The sequence below is a fragment of the Heterocephalus glaber genome, unplaced genomic scaffold, assembly GCF_053883595.1.
Source record: "Heterocephalus glaber isolate CG9 unplaced genomic scaffold, H.glaber_assembly_v1.0 deba00001594, whole genome shotgun sequence".
NCBI classification, from domain to species: domain Eukaryota; kingdom Metazoa; phylum Chordata; class Mammalia; order Rodentia; family Bathyergidae; genus Heterocephalus; species Heterocephalus glaber.
This window is the reverse complement of record NW_028258369.1, coordinates 6,165,534-6,180,120: the sequence shown is the minus strand read 5'-3', so window position 1 is coordinate 6,180,120 and position 14,587 is coordinate 6,165,534. Positions and strand designations below refer to the sequence as shown.

At 43.8% G+C, this 14,587-nt stretch overlaps 1 protein-coding gene across 3 annotated transcripts in view; it reads right to left on the bottom strand.

Annotated features, from left to right (window-relative positions):
* Klhl15 (kelch like family member 15) overlaps positions 1–14,286 on the bottom strand; it is a 102,161-nt gene extending 87,875 nt beyond the window's left edge. The window contains exons 1-2 of one of the 3 annotated variants that reach the window (XM_087193621.1): positions 13,973–14,286; positions 10,765–10,986 (exon numbers count right to left, since the gene is read on the bottom strand). The gene's annotated coding sequence lies outside the window, so the exon portion shown is untranslated. Of the gene's footprint in view, positions 1–10,764; positions 12,987–13,972 lie in introns of those variants that run through there. The other 2 variants (XM_087193620.1, XM_087193622.1) reach the window with 2 other exon arrangements.
* Positions 14,287–14,587: the final 301 nt, after the last annotated feature.

The window sequence follows — 14,587 nt, the reverse complement described above, 5'->3', positions numbered from 1 at the left end:
GCTCCTGCCTGCTTTTGTGCCTGCCCACTTGGTCTGTCCTCCATGCACCAGCCAGTGACCCTTTCTACAAGAATGCTTGTACAACCCTATGCTGTGCAGTCGTAAAGGTACTCACAGCTGTGACTTGAGCAGAGGGATTTCCTGGCCAGCCTGCAACGCTCTCCTTCCTGTTCTGCTTGTATGTGAGCATCTTCAGAGATGATGTGTAGATTGCTTGTTTTTGAAGAGAAAGAAAAACTAGTGTGTATGTAGACGGCTGGGGTCATAAAACTTCTGAAATTTCATTTGTAGAAAAACTTGATATGGTGATTCTAATGAACTTGCTTTTCTGAAAAAACATTTTTTTCTTTTGTGGTATTGGGGATGGAACCCAGGGCCATGCATGTGCTGGGCAAGCAATCTGCCACTGAGCTGCACCCCCAATTCCTTAAAATTTTTAAATTTCCAAAAACAAAGCATAAATCCTTACACAATTGATACTCATGAGACTAAGGCTATTGAAAAATGACCTCTGTAAATACCTATGCAATCTTGCAATATACATTCTGCCAAATTTCTTTTTTATTCCTGTGGTACTAGAAATTGAACCCAGAACCTTTGTACTGACTTGTATCCCCAGTGCTCCCCCTCCCCCTGTTAAATTTTGAGATAAAATTTTGGTCTTGCTAAATTGCCCACGCTGTGCTTGAACTCATAATCCTTTTCCTCGGCTTCCTGAGTAGTTCAGCTTACAGATGCGTGCCACTCGTTGCACCTGGCTTTAACATGCTGCCAGATTTCAAGGAATAATAACTTTTTTCCTTCCCTTCCTCCCTGCCTATCCTGAAGATTGCACTAAGCTACAATGGCAGCCCTTAAAATTGCCCAGGCTGGGCTCAAACTTGTGATCCTCCTGCTTCAGCCTCCCGGAGTGCTAGGATTATAGGCCTATGCCCCCATGCCCACCTCCTGTGTTATTTAAGCTGTTCCAGAATATTGGGAAAGGAGGAGAGAATAACACATTTCCAAACTCATTCAAGACTGTTATATTTCTGGGCCAGGGATGTAGCTCAGCGGCGCTGCGCCTGCTTGGCAAGCACAAGGTCCTGAGTTCGATTCTTGGAACTGGAAAAACAAAACTACCATTTGAAAAAAAAAAAGAAAGGACTGTTACATTTCTGCTACCTAAACGAATGCTATAAAAAACAAATGTGGGGGCCTGGTGAGGGCGGTAGCTCGGGGACAGCCTGTGCTTAGTGTGTGTACGGCCCTGGGTGTGCTCCTCAGCACCACCAGAGCAAAGTTGACTGTTCTCACATACGTGGGTGGAAACCCTACTAAAACTTAGTAACTGAAGGCCAGCAATGTATTAAGAGAATAATTCATTGTGGTGTCTACACTGGGTGTTTTATAGGTCAAAGGAAAATATATCTTTAAGATGTATTTGATACAATTAAAATTTTAAAAGCCTCTGTAGACTAGACGTGGTGGTGCACACCTGCAATCCCAGTACTGGGGAGGCTGAGGCAGGAGAATCACTGCAAGTTCGAGGCTACCTGGGCTACATAGTGAGTTCAAGGTCAGCCTGAACTATGTAGCGAGACCCTGTCTCAAAAAAAAGTCTGTAGAGGGCCGGGGATTTGACTCAGTGGTGCCACTGCCTGCCCCGCAAGCGCAAGGACCCGAGTTCAATCCCCAGTACCAAAAAGAAAAAAAAAAAAAATGCAGTGGATACAAATTAGCCAGATGTGCAATTACCCAGATGTACATTTAATAAGAATATGCAAGGTGGCCAGGGATTTAGCTCAGTGGTTTCGCCGCCTGCCTTGCAAGCACAAGGACCCGAGTTCAATCCCCGGTACCAAAAAAAAAAAAAGAAAGAAAGAATATGCAAGGTAGGCTGGGATTTAGCTCAGTGGTGCCACTGCCTGTCTCGCAAGCGCAAGGTCCTGTGTTCAATCCCTGGTGCCAAAAAAAAAAAGAATATGCAAGGTAGTATGAATAAAGCTAACATTTTGCTAAAAGAAACAGGTGTGAATAAGAAAATAGACAATATACTTGAATGAGAATTAATATTGTACATATGATTGTCTCATTTTTTCCCTAAAAATTCAATGAAATGTCAATTAGTTTCAGTAAGGCTTTTAAAAGAACTTGTCCAGCTGATATGAAAGATTTGGAGAAGTCACAAGTATAATAAACTTTTGAAAAAGAAATAGGATCAGAGGGTTGATATACGTATCTTAGAACATAAAACCACAATATAGGTGTATTGATGCAGGATAGATCAATCGGAGCAAACTTTAAAATGTAAAATTATAGTAACACATGCTATTGGCAGCATTTGATGTCAGTGAGGAAATGACAGACTTTTTAAAAACAGGAAAAAGGCTGGATGTGGTATAGGTCTGTAATCCCAGCTTACAGGAGGCTGAGGCAGGAGGGTCACTGCAAGTTTGAGGCCAGCCTGAACAACAGACAACAAAGTGAGACCCCATGCCCCCCCCCAAAACAAGACAATTTATCACATGTCTAAGGCATGGGAGTATAAGGCTCTAGAATAATCAAATTAGTCACTGGGGAATAAAAATGTTCTACTTAGAACTGTATTTAAGATTTAATTTTATTGAGACAACATCACAAACAGGAAATGTAGGAGATTATTTTAATAATTGTAGTCAAGAGGCAAAATAAACCCAAGAGCGGCCGGGGATTTAGCTCAGTGGTTTTGCCACCTGCTGCGCAAGCGCAAGGACCCGAGTTCCATCCCCAGTACCAAAAAAAAAGGAAACCCAAGAGCCTTAAGAGAAAGTTAGACAAGGGGGATGTAGCTCAGTGGCGCTGTGCCTGCCTGGCAAGCACAAGATCCTGAGTTCGATCCCCGGTACAAAAAAAAAAAGAGAAAATTAGATTTGACATGTTAAAGTTCAAAAGTAATCCAGGTGTGGTGGTGCAGGCCTGTAACCCTGAATACTTGGGAGGCTGAGCCAGGAGGAATGAAGGGAGCACAGCCTGGGTAACAGTGAGACAGTGAGACCCTGACTCAAAAAAAAAAATGGGCTGGGAATGTAACCCAGTAGAAGAGCGTCCCTGGGTTCGACCCCCAGTACCACTTAAAGCTCAAATTTTATGGCTGAAGATATATCATAGACTGTAAAAACAATAGGTTGGGAGAAAAGACTTAAAACTCACACATTACATGAAGATTAATATCTATAGCACACATCAGTAAGGAAATAGAAATGGCAAGAAACAAATTGCAAAGCCGAACATGGTGACATACGCTTGTAATCCCAGCACTCAGGAGGCTGAGGCAGGAGGATCGCTGTGAGTTTGAGGTCAGCCTGAACTACATACTGAGACTGTCTCAAAAAAACCCAAAAAACAAAGTTGCATGGCTTTAGTCAGCTGAAGATTGGCAGGAAGCAAGCTCTGTGTGAGTTCACAGGCACCCTGGATGCCAGGCTTAACGTGGGTGAAGATATGGAAGTTGGCAGTAGTGCCAGGGTGGAACAGCAGGGGGCAGATGCAGTGTATCATCTCCATGGAGTTTTGTTTTGGTTTGGTTTTTTGACACAAGGTCTCGTTATGTAACCCAGGCTGGCCTTGAATGCACTGTGTAGCCCAGGCTGGCACTGAAGGATCCGCCTGCCTCAGCCTCCCAGGTGAGTGCTGGGATTACAGGCGTGCACCACCATGCCCAACCCCATGGAGTTTTTGTTCCCCAGACTTCATAGAGCACTGTGCTGCCACCAGTGACTTTGTTACTAGGCAGGTTCTTGCTGGATCTGAGGTGATGAGGCGACTTAGCAAGACCCTGTCTCAAAAAGAATAGAGCTGGGGATATAGCTCAGTGTGAAGACCCTGGGTTCAGTCTCTAGTACTGCAAGAGGCAGGGGGTGTGGGGTGGTGCTGGGATGTAGCTCGGTGGTAGCGCACTTAACTACCAGGTAGGACACTGAGTTCAATCCTGAGCGAAAATTAAAGATTTGTTTTTTGGTACTGGGGATCAAACTCAGGACCTTGGGCTTGCCATTCATTCAGGTGCTATGCCGCTGAGCTACATCCCTGGCTAAAGATTTATAATCAGCATTGGTGAGGATAGATTATTGGTGAGAAACATATAGATACTTCTTTAAAGAGGCTGTTTGATTATATCAAGATGTTTTAGTCATTTTCCCCTGGCTGGGACAAAATACAAGACAGCAGGATATAGTGGGGCATGCCTGTAATCCCAGTACTCACTCAGGAGGCTGAGGCAGGAGGATTGCTGTGAGTTCGGGGCCAGCCTGGGCACATAGTGAGACTCTGTCTCAACCAAAATAACAAAACAAAAATTCCCAAAATACCCGATGCCCCAAACTTAAAAGAGAAATTTATTTCGGCTCATGGTTTTCTGAGGATGTAATCCCTCTTCGGTTGGCTCCTAGGCAGAAACGGGATGACATAGGGGCGTGGCAGGGAAAAAGGTGCTCAACCTCTGGAAGCAGAGAGAGAAGGGAGGAGCGGGACAAGAAAGCACCAGTCAGGGCCACGCCCTCAGGATCGCCTCCAACCAGGCCCCGCCTCTCCACAGTCAGCTCTGAAGTCAGAAATGAGGACCCGGATGAGTACAGCGCCTGGGACCCAATCGCCTTCCACGCACACACGAGACTTGAGGGACATTTGACATCTAAACCACAACATAAAATCGAAAGTGTCTCACCTTTTGATGACCTAGAGTTTCACATCGGGGAATGAGTTATAAAATATTTGCTCATATTCACAAAAACATATATAGAAAGATGTTTATTTCAGCAGTTTTTCCTTCCTTTTTTTTTTTTTTTTATTATTTGAGAAAAGGTCCCGCTGCCTAGTTCAGGCTTGCCTCAAACTCACGATCCTCCTGAGTGCTGGGTTAACAGGAGTGCGCCACCACGCCCAGCTTTTTGTTTGCTTTTTAAACTTTTTTTTTTTGTATTGAGGATCGAACCTAGGGCCTTCCCACTGAGCTACATTCCCAGTCCTTTTTAATTTTTTAATTTGAGATAAATTCTCGCTAAATCACTAAATTTCTCCGGCTGGTTTGAATTTGCAATCCTCCTGACTCAGCCTCTCAGCTTGCTGGGTTTATGGGTATGCACCAACATACATGGGTTCTATATTCAGACTGATTGATTTCAGACAGAGTCTTGCTTTGTAGTTCAGGCTGGCCCTGAACTCACTATGTAGCCCAGGCTGGCCTCCAACTCAAAGCGATTCTCCTGCCTCAGCCTCCCAAGTGCTGGGATTACAGGCATGTGCCACCACGCCCTGCCTTCTACGTTCAAGTTTTAAAGAAACTGCTGTCCAAGCATGTAAAGAGAGGCAATACAATACAGGCCACCTTCCAGGAGAAGGTCTTGCTAAGTTGCCTAGGCTGACCTTGAACTTTTGCTCCCCCACCTCAGCCTCCCAAGTAGCTAGGATTCCAGGCAGGCACCTTGTGCCTGGCTCTAATTCCATACTTTTGCACATGGATATCCAGTTGCCTCAGTGCCATTTGTTGAAGAGACTATTTTTTCCCCCATTGGATGGTTTGAGACCCTTCTGAACATCAGTTAACTATGAAACATAAAGGTTTATTTCCAAGCTCTTAATTCAATCCCGTTGATCTATATGCCTTTCCTATGACAGCACTGTACTGTCTTGGTTACTATAGCTTTGTAGTAAGTTTTCAAATTGAGGCATATGAATCCTCCAACTTTGTTCTATTTTTGGGTTATTCTGGGCCCCTTGCATTTTCATATGCATTTTACAATCAATATCGACTGTAAAACAAAACAATTTGGGATTTTCATAAGGATTGCATTAAATCTGTGGATGAATTAGAGAGTATTGTTGTCTTGATAATGTGTCCCATCCATAAACATGTCTTTCTTTCCTTGTATTTAGATCTTCTTTAATTTCTTTTCTTTTTTTCTGCTACTGGGGGGTTAAACCCAGGGCATTCACAATGAGCTGCATCTCCAGCCATTTTTATTTTTGAGACTGGGTCTTTCTAAATTGCCCAGGTGGGACTCAAACTTGTGATCCTCCTCCCTCAGCTTCCCTCAGTGCTGAGATTACCAGTGTGGGCCACCATGCATGGCTTTCCTTAACTTCTTTCAGCAGTGTTTTGTAGTTTTCAGTGTACAAATCTTGCACTTCTTTTCTTAAATTTAATCCTAGGTATTTTCCTTTTATTGCTATTACAAATGGGATTTTTTAAACTTGATTTTAACTTCTTCATTGCTAGCATATAGAAATACACCTGATTTTCCTATATTGATTTTGTGTCCTGCCACACTGCTAAATTTGTTCATTGGTTTTAATGTGTTTTTTTGGCAGATTCCTTAGGATTTTCTCTATTTGACATTACATCATCTGCACATAGAAGTAGTTTTGCTTCTTCCTTTTCAATCCAGGTGCCTTTTACTTTTTTGTGTGTGCCCGACTGCCCTGGCTAGAACCTTTACTACAACACTGAAGAGAAGAGGCAACAGCAGATGTCTGCCAGCTTGTTCCTGATCCGTGGGAGAAAGCGTTTGATATGTCTGCATCCGGGATGATGTTCGCTCTGTGCTTTTCATAGATGCTTTTTCCTTGTCCCACTTTTTCTTTTCTTTTTTTTTTTTTTCTGAGACAGGGTCTCTATTTGTAATTCAGGCTGGCCTTGAACTCACTATGTAGCCCAGGCTGGCCGTGAACTCTCTTCGATCCTCCTGCCTCAGCCTCCCAAGTGCAGAGATCACAGGCGTGTGCCACCACACCTGGCTTCCTAGTCCTTTTCAATATTTATCTATTTATTTTCTTTGTTTGGGACAGGGTCTTGCTATATAGTCGGGTTGGCTATGAAATCACTATGTAGCCCAGGATGTCTCTGAACTTGTGATCCTCCTGCCTCAGTCTCCTAACTGCTAGGATTACAGATTACAGGCGTTAAATACCACCACATTTGTCTTTCATTTTATTTTATTTATTTATTTATGGTTTTTGGTACTGGGATCAAACTCGGGTCCTTGTGCTTGCACAGCAGGCGGCAAAACCACTGAGCTAAATCCCCGGCTCCTTTCATTTTATTTTTTATTTCATATTGTATTTTGGAGACAAAGTCTTGCTGAATTGCCCAGGCTGGCCTCAAACTAGCAATCCTCTTGCTTCAGCCTCCTGAGTAGCTGGGATTATAGGCATGCATCCCTGCTCCAGGCCATTCTTTTTATTTTACACTGTTTACCCTTTGGCAGGCTTTTTCCTTTAAACCAAAACCCATTGTTTACATTAAGGCTTACTGTGTTGTATATTTTAGGGGTTTCGACAAAGGTATAATGGCATGTATCTACTCCTAGAATATCATACAGAATAGTTTCGATGTCCTAACAATTCCCTTTGCTCTTCCTCCTCTGTCAACCATTTTTCACTGTTTCCATAGTCGGGCCTTTTCCAGATGGTCACACGGTTGGAATCAAATGGTATGTGACCTTTTCAGATTGGCTTCTTTTATTTAGCAGTAAGCATTTCAACTTCCTCTGTCTTTTTCTGGCTTGGTAGCTGCCTTCTTTCTATCACTGAATAGCAGTCCACAGTATGAATACACTGCACTTTATCCATTCTCCAATTTTAGGACATCTTGGTTGCTTCCATACTTCACCAATTATGAATGAAGCTATTATAAACAGTCATGTGCAGGTTTATATGTAGACATAAGTTTTCATTTCAGTAAATACCAAGGCGCATGGCTGCTGGACCATAGGATATGAAGAGTTTTTAATTTTGTAAGAAGCTGCGAAGGCTGTACCATTTTGCATTCTCACCCACAGTAAATGAGAACTGTTGTTGCTGATTATGACTTTTCGATTTTAGTCATCCTACTGGGAACAAAGTGGTATCTTATTATCTTTTTCTTTTTTCCCAGTACTGGGGATTAAACCCAGGACCTTTGCACTGAGTTATACCCCCGCCTATTTTGTATTTTTTTGAGAGAAGGTTTTACTAAGTTGCTAAATTGCCCAGGCTGGGCTGAAACGTGATCCTCCTGCCTCTGCCTTCCAGAATTTTGGGGATTACAGGCAAGGGCCACCATTCAGGGCTGTCACTGTCATTTTGACTTATGTTCTCCCAATGGCCAATAATGTGGAGCATCTTTTTTTTTTTTTTTTTTTGGTACCAAGGATCAAACTCAGGACCTCAAACTTGGCAGGTAGGCGCTGTGCCACTGAGCTAAATCCCCGGCCCTAATGTGGAGCATCTTTTCATGTGTGTATTGACCATTTGTGTATTTCTTAGAGAAAAACCCGATCCTGTCTATCCAGATCCTTTGCCATTTAAAAAATATTGTTTTATCTTTTTATTGTTGCGTTAAGAATTCTTTATTCTAGGTACAAATTCCTGAGCTGATGTATGATTTGCAAATATGGTCTCCCAGTCTGTAGGTTTTCTGTGCACTTTTAAAAAATTTCTTTTTGGAGGCAGGGTCTCACTATGTAGTTCAGACTGGCCTTAAACTCACTATATAGCCCAGTGTGGCCTCCAACTTGTGGTTATACTCCTGCCTCAGCCTCCTGAGTCTAAAAGTTTATTATTTAAAGCTACTGTTTTATTGTTTTTTTCTATCAGTGAGTGAGTGAAGTTTGTTTAATCTTAACTCTGAAATTTACTGACACTTCCTTTGTCATTTATACTCCCTCACACACATTGGGGATCGAACCTAGGGCCTTACATAGCTGGCCAAACACTCTACCACTGAGCTACATCTCCAGTCCCTGACAATTTTATATAAATGCTTCATATGTAATTAAGGTGAACAAAAATTTTTCTTAGTGAGTTTTTGTTGTTTTGGATTTGTTGATCTTGAACCTAAACAACCTTTCTCCAAATTTGGGAAGTTTTCAGCTATGATTTCTTTATTTTTTTATTTTGTAGTTCAGGCTGGCTTTGAACTCACTATGTAGCCTAGGCTGCCTCAAACTCTGTGCAATCCCCCTGCCTCAGCCTCCCAAGTGCTGGGCTTATACGGATGCACCACCATGCCCCGCTGGTTCACACCAGTATTAATAGAGAGGTACAAGCTGAGTGTGCCAGAGGCACACCTGTAATCCCAGCTGCTCAGGAGGCTGAAGCAGGTGGAGCGCAAGTTTGAGCCCAGCCTGGGCAACTTAGTGAGACTCTGACTTCAAATAAAATGAAAAATAAAGGGCCCAGCCAGGGATTTAGCTCAGTGGTTCTGCCTCCTACCTTGCAAGGGCAAGGTCCCAGGTTTGATCCACGGTACCAAAAAAAAAAAAAAAAAAAGACCGGGAGCCCTTCCCCCTTTATCCCCTTTATCACACCCCTCACCGGAGCAGTACATTTGTTATAACTGGTGAGCCTACATTGACAGCCATAAGTAAGCAAAGTCAGTTTACATTAGGCGGGGCGCAGTGGTACATGGCCATGATCCCAGCACATAGGAGGCTGAGGCACGATACCACAGTGAGTTCCAGGCCAGCCTGGGCTACATAGTGAGACCTTGTCTCAAAAAACCAAAAAAGATGGGCTGGGATTTAGCTCAGTGGTTCCACCGCCTGCCCCGCAAGCGAAAGGATCCGAGTTGGATCCCCGGTACCAAAAAAAAATACCAAAAAAGAACATATGGGTTCAATCTTGGTGTTGCTTTGGACAGATGCATAATGACATGTACCTTGCATTATAATACCGTACACTCCCCTAACATGCTGTATTTTTATCCTCTAAAATTTCCATTTAGTTATTTCTATAATTTCTTTTTACTCTGCTGAGAACTATGTTTTAATTTATTTAAAGGCTGTTTTCCTTTACCTCATACAGCATAATGGTAATAACTGCTTAAAGTCTGTTAATTTTAACATCTGCGTTATCTTGGATTGGATATCCAAGATGAGAGTTAGCTGCCCTTGAGAATTAGTGACATTTTCTTGGTTCTTTTGCATGCTGAGTAATTCTGAATTGCATACTGGACATGTGGAATACTCTGTTGTGAGTCTCTGGGTCCTACTTTTTTTTTTTTTTGGTACTGGGAATTGAACTCAGGACCTTGTGCTTGCCAGGCAGATGCAGTGCCACTGAGCTAAGTCCCCAGGCCCTCTGGGTCCTACTAAAGTCCTCTGGTGAGTGTGATTTTTTAAAAGTCAGGCAATCAACCTGGCTAGGCTCACACTGTACATTCTCTCTCAGTTGGATGTGCTTCTTCCGATTCAGCTCAGTTTTCAAAGCTTTGCTCTGCTGCTGTGGATTTATTTCACATGTGGCCTACTCAGGCATTAGTTTGAAGGGTGTTTATTTATTATTTTTGCATTATTGGGGAAAGAACTCAGGGCCTTCACCCTGAGCTCCATCCCCAGCCCTTTTTATTTTTATTTGAAACCAGATCTCACTAAACTGCCCAGGCTGGGTTTGAACTTGCCATCCTCCTGCCTCAGCCTCCCCAGGGCCTCCTGCCTTGGTCTCCCCAGGGATTAGAGGCATGCACCACCGCACCCAGCTTTGAGTAGCATTTTAGATCATCATTCAGTTTTCAAAGCCTGGGGTGTGTTTCTTTGAATGTGACCCATGTGCACCTGGCTTAGAGGTGAGCCCAGGTTCGTGCTGAGTTACACTCACAATTAAAGGGGTCCCTTCTCTTGGTGACTCCCCCACACTCTTCCGCTTTCAGGGGTCCACTTTCTGAGTTCTCCACTGGAAAGATGGGATTCCTCAAGTTTTTCTCCTTGCACTGTCTACATGGCTCTGATCAAGAGTGGAAGAGAAAGCAGGGGGGTGTGGGTAACTTACCCTATAGGAGCCACTTCAAGTTTTGCTTCTCTTCTCAATCGACCTGCTCTTGCTGGCTTTTCAGAGTTCTCAGTTCTTTGTGTTTCTCTAGACATTTCAGTCGTTGTAAGCAGGAGACATAGCTGGGCATGGTGGGGAACGCCTGTAACCCCAGTAACTCAGGAGGTTGAGGCAGGAGGATCGCTGAGAGCTCAAGGCCAGCCTGGACTACATAGCAAAATTCTGTCTCAAAAAAACAAAACAAAGCAAAACAAAAAAAAGGTAAGAGACACAGACTATACAGGCTTACCCTATCTTGTCTGGAACCAGAAATCAGCACAACTGTAGTATTTCTTTTAGTGAATATATGAGCGGTAAACTTCACTTCTCTGTATGTCTGTAAATGTCTCTATTTTGCCTTTAGAAAGAGATTTACCTAGTTATAAAATCCTAGGTTGCTAATAATTTCCCCTTTTCTCTTTGAAAATATTATTCCAGTATCTCCCGGCATCAGTTAGTGGCTGCTAATGATCTATTTTCATTTCTTAGTTGTGATGCTCTTGTGGCTTTTAGGATTCTCTTTATCACTGATGTCTCCAAGTTTTACTCCACTGTGTCAAAATAATAGTACCTACAAAGCCAGACATGGTGGTGCACGCCCGTAATCCCAGCTGCTTGGGAGGCTGAGGCAGGAGGATTGAAAATTTGACGCCAGCCTGTAAAGTTTAGCGAGACCCTGTCTCAAAGTGAAAAAATGAAAAAAGGGCAGGGCGTGTTGCTCAGTAGTCAAGCACTTGCTTAGCACGCAAGAGGCCCTGGGTTCAATTCCCAGTGCAGAAAAGAAAAATAAAAAGACAAAAAAAAAAAAAGACTCCTAAACTCCAAATGTCCCCTAGAGGGCAGTATCATTCCTATTACGCCCACCACTTGCAGACACCATCTCCTGCAACTGAGACTGTTTCAGGGCTGGAGATTGATGGGTTGTGAAATCTGGACTGCAGATCTCGTTTCTCAGGATTTCCAAAGCCAGACTAATCATTTTTCTTCTGTTTTGTTTTGTTTTGAGACAGGGTCTTTTTATATTGCCCAGGTTAGCGTCAAACTCACAATCCTCCTGCCTTGGCCTCCCAAGTAGCTGGGATTACTGACAAAATGACATGGATTTTGAAATTTTAAAATGTACAGGTTGTAAACTACAGTCCACATGATCCTCATTTCTGGGCTTATGTTCTACCAGTACCTATTTTTTTTTCCATTCTGACTTTCGGAAATCTGCAGTTTTTATGGAGATTTTGGCTTTCTTCACTGTTGCCTTGCTTTGCATTTCTTATTTTTTTAAAAAAAATTAAATATATTCACCATAACTGAAAGACACACCATCACATTGGATCCTGTGGACCTATGCACCCCCCCGCCCCAATTAGCCACTCATTTATTTAAAATTAATTGAGCTAACACTCCAGGCTCCATACTAGGCCTAGAGATAGAGTTCAATAAAATCCAAACCCTCCCCTCAAGGCTTCCTCAACCTCCCCAAGGCAATACAAGTCCAGAGAAAACAGTTTCCTGACATGGCTGGAACTGAGTCTTAGGGAACATGTGAAGCTGTGCTAGAAAAGTCAGACTGCCGGGCGAGGCTCGCACCTGTGAGCCCTGCACCCGGGCGGCGGAGGCAGAAGGACTGTGAGTTGGAGGCCAGCCTGGGGCATGTAGAAAGTCTGAGGCTAACCTGGACTACATAGATCATGTCTCAAAAAGCCACACACTTGCACATGCGTGTGCACACACACAGCCTTTAAATCTTTGACTTAAGTTTTTATCTGTTTCTGTCTCTCTCTCTGTCTCTCTATCTCTCTTTTTCCTTGCAGGACTGGGGATTGAACCCAGAGCTTTCACACTGAGCTACATTCCCAGTCCTTTTCTTATTTTATTTTGAGACAAGGTCTCGCTAAGTTGCTAAATCATCCAAGCTGAACTCAAACACCTGATCCTCCGGCCTCAGCCCTGCAGAGTACTGGGATTACAAGGGTGCATCATCACGCCCGGCTCAGTTCATCTCTTAACAGTGGTTCTGATATATTTGTTCAGGAGAATTTATCCTCTGTTCCTCAAGTTTTTAGAAAGCCCAGCTCAGTTACTTTCCATATGAGACATTATAGGGCGAGATATTTCACAATATTTATCATCAAGTCTCATTCAATAGAGAAATTGTTACTGGAAATGTTACTTTTGGAAAACATTATTTTGTCAAGCTGATTTATTTGTTCTATAACATCTTGTGTTAAGTGATGTACTTTAAAGAAAAGAATATTCAAAATGAATCTGAGTAATTTTTCTTTTATCAATATTAAATAGCATCATTTCAAGTGAACATTTAAAAACATCAAAATTTTGAGCAGTACTCTGCAGGGGAAAAAGAGCAATTCAGAGTTCATACACAAGTAAGTTTATATTTTAACACTTGTGTATGAACTCTGAATTTCTATTTCACATGTTTATTAAATACAGGAAAAATAGACTGGTTTTTTGGGGGGGTTGTTTTGAGACAGGGTCTTGCTATGTAGTTTAGGCTAGTCTTTTTTTTCTTTTGTATCGGGGATCAAACTCCGGTTCTTGCACTTGCAGAGCAGGCGGCAGAAACACTGAGCTAAATCCCGCGCCTAGCTTAGGCTAGTCTTGAACTCACTACCTGGCCTGAACTCATGCCTCTTCCCTCGGCCTCCTGAGTACTCGGCTTACAAATGTGTGCCGCCACATCCAGCTCCAACACATATTAAATGGAGTTGAAAATGTTTTTATAAGCCCATGATTAAGAATTGTGTAAGTTATCTGTAGTTACATAACATCAGTTAGAGGTTTAAAACATGACACATTTTTTGGTTTTATTTTTTTGAGACAGGGTCTTGCTATGTAGTTCAGGCTGGCCTTGTACTCACTATGCAGCCCAGCGGCCTCAAATTTGTGGGCTCCTCCTGCCTCAGCTGGGATTACAAGCGTGTGCCACCACCCTGGCTAAAAACAAGACATATTACACTTTCTGTGGGTCAGGAGTATACGCATGGTCTAGCTAGATGCTCTGCTTCAATTATTGTGTTTCCAGTGGCCCACCCCCCATCTTGGGCAGAAACAGGGTGTAGCTTGTGCTTAGCATGTGGGAGGCCCTGGGTTCAATCCTCAGCGCACACACACACACACACACACACACACACACACACACACACACACGTACGTCGACTCGAGCCGCAGCCGCATCCGCCTCTGAGACTGGCGGCTGTCGGTACCTTTAGCTCCTGCAGCGCCTGGCTCTGTGCCCGTCTCCACATGCGCATCACAGCTGCAAAGCGCAAGGGGGAGCCTGGCCCCGTGGCCCTGTCCGCATGCGCATCACAGCTGTAAAGCGCGAAGGGGCGCCTGGCCCCTTGGTTTTGTCCGCATGCGCATCACAGCTGTAAAGCGCGAAGGGGCGCCTGGCCCCTTGGTTTTGTCCGCATGCGCATCACAGCTGTAAAGCGCGAAGGGGCGCCTGGCCCCTTGGTTTTGTCCGCATGCGCATCACAGATGTAAAAAAGCGCAAGGGGGCGCCTGGCCCCGTGGCCTAGTCCGCATGCGCGTCAGAGCTGTAAAGCGCAAGGGGGCGGCTTTTCCCGCTACAGCATGGCGGGCGTGACGTAATCGTTCTGCAAGGACTGCGAGCACGTAGTGTATCTGTAATCAGGGACGTCCTGTCACCTGTGCTGGACACTGCTGATCAGAAACAGGTCACAGTTCCTCGCACTTTCAAGAGGGGCTCTCACGGGGCCATAAACACCCAGAGGCCGGGATCCCAGGGATCACCCGAGGGAGG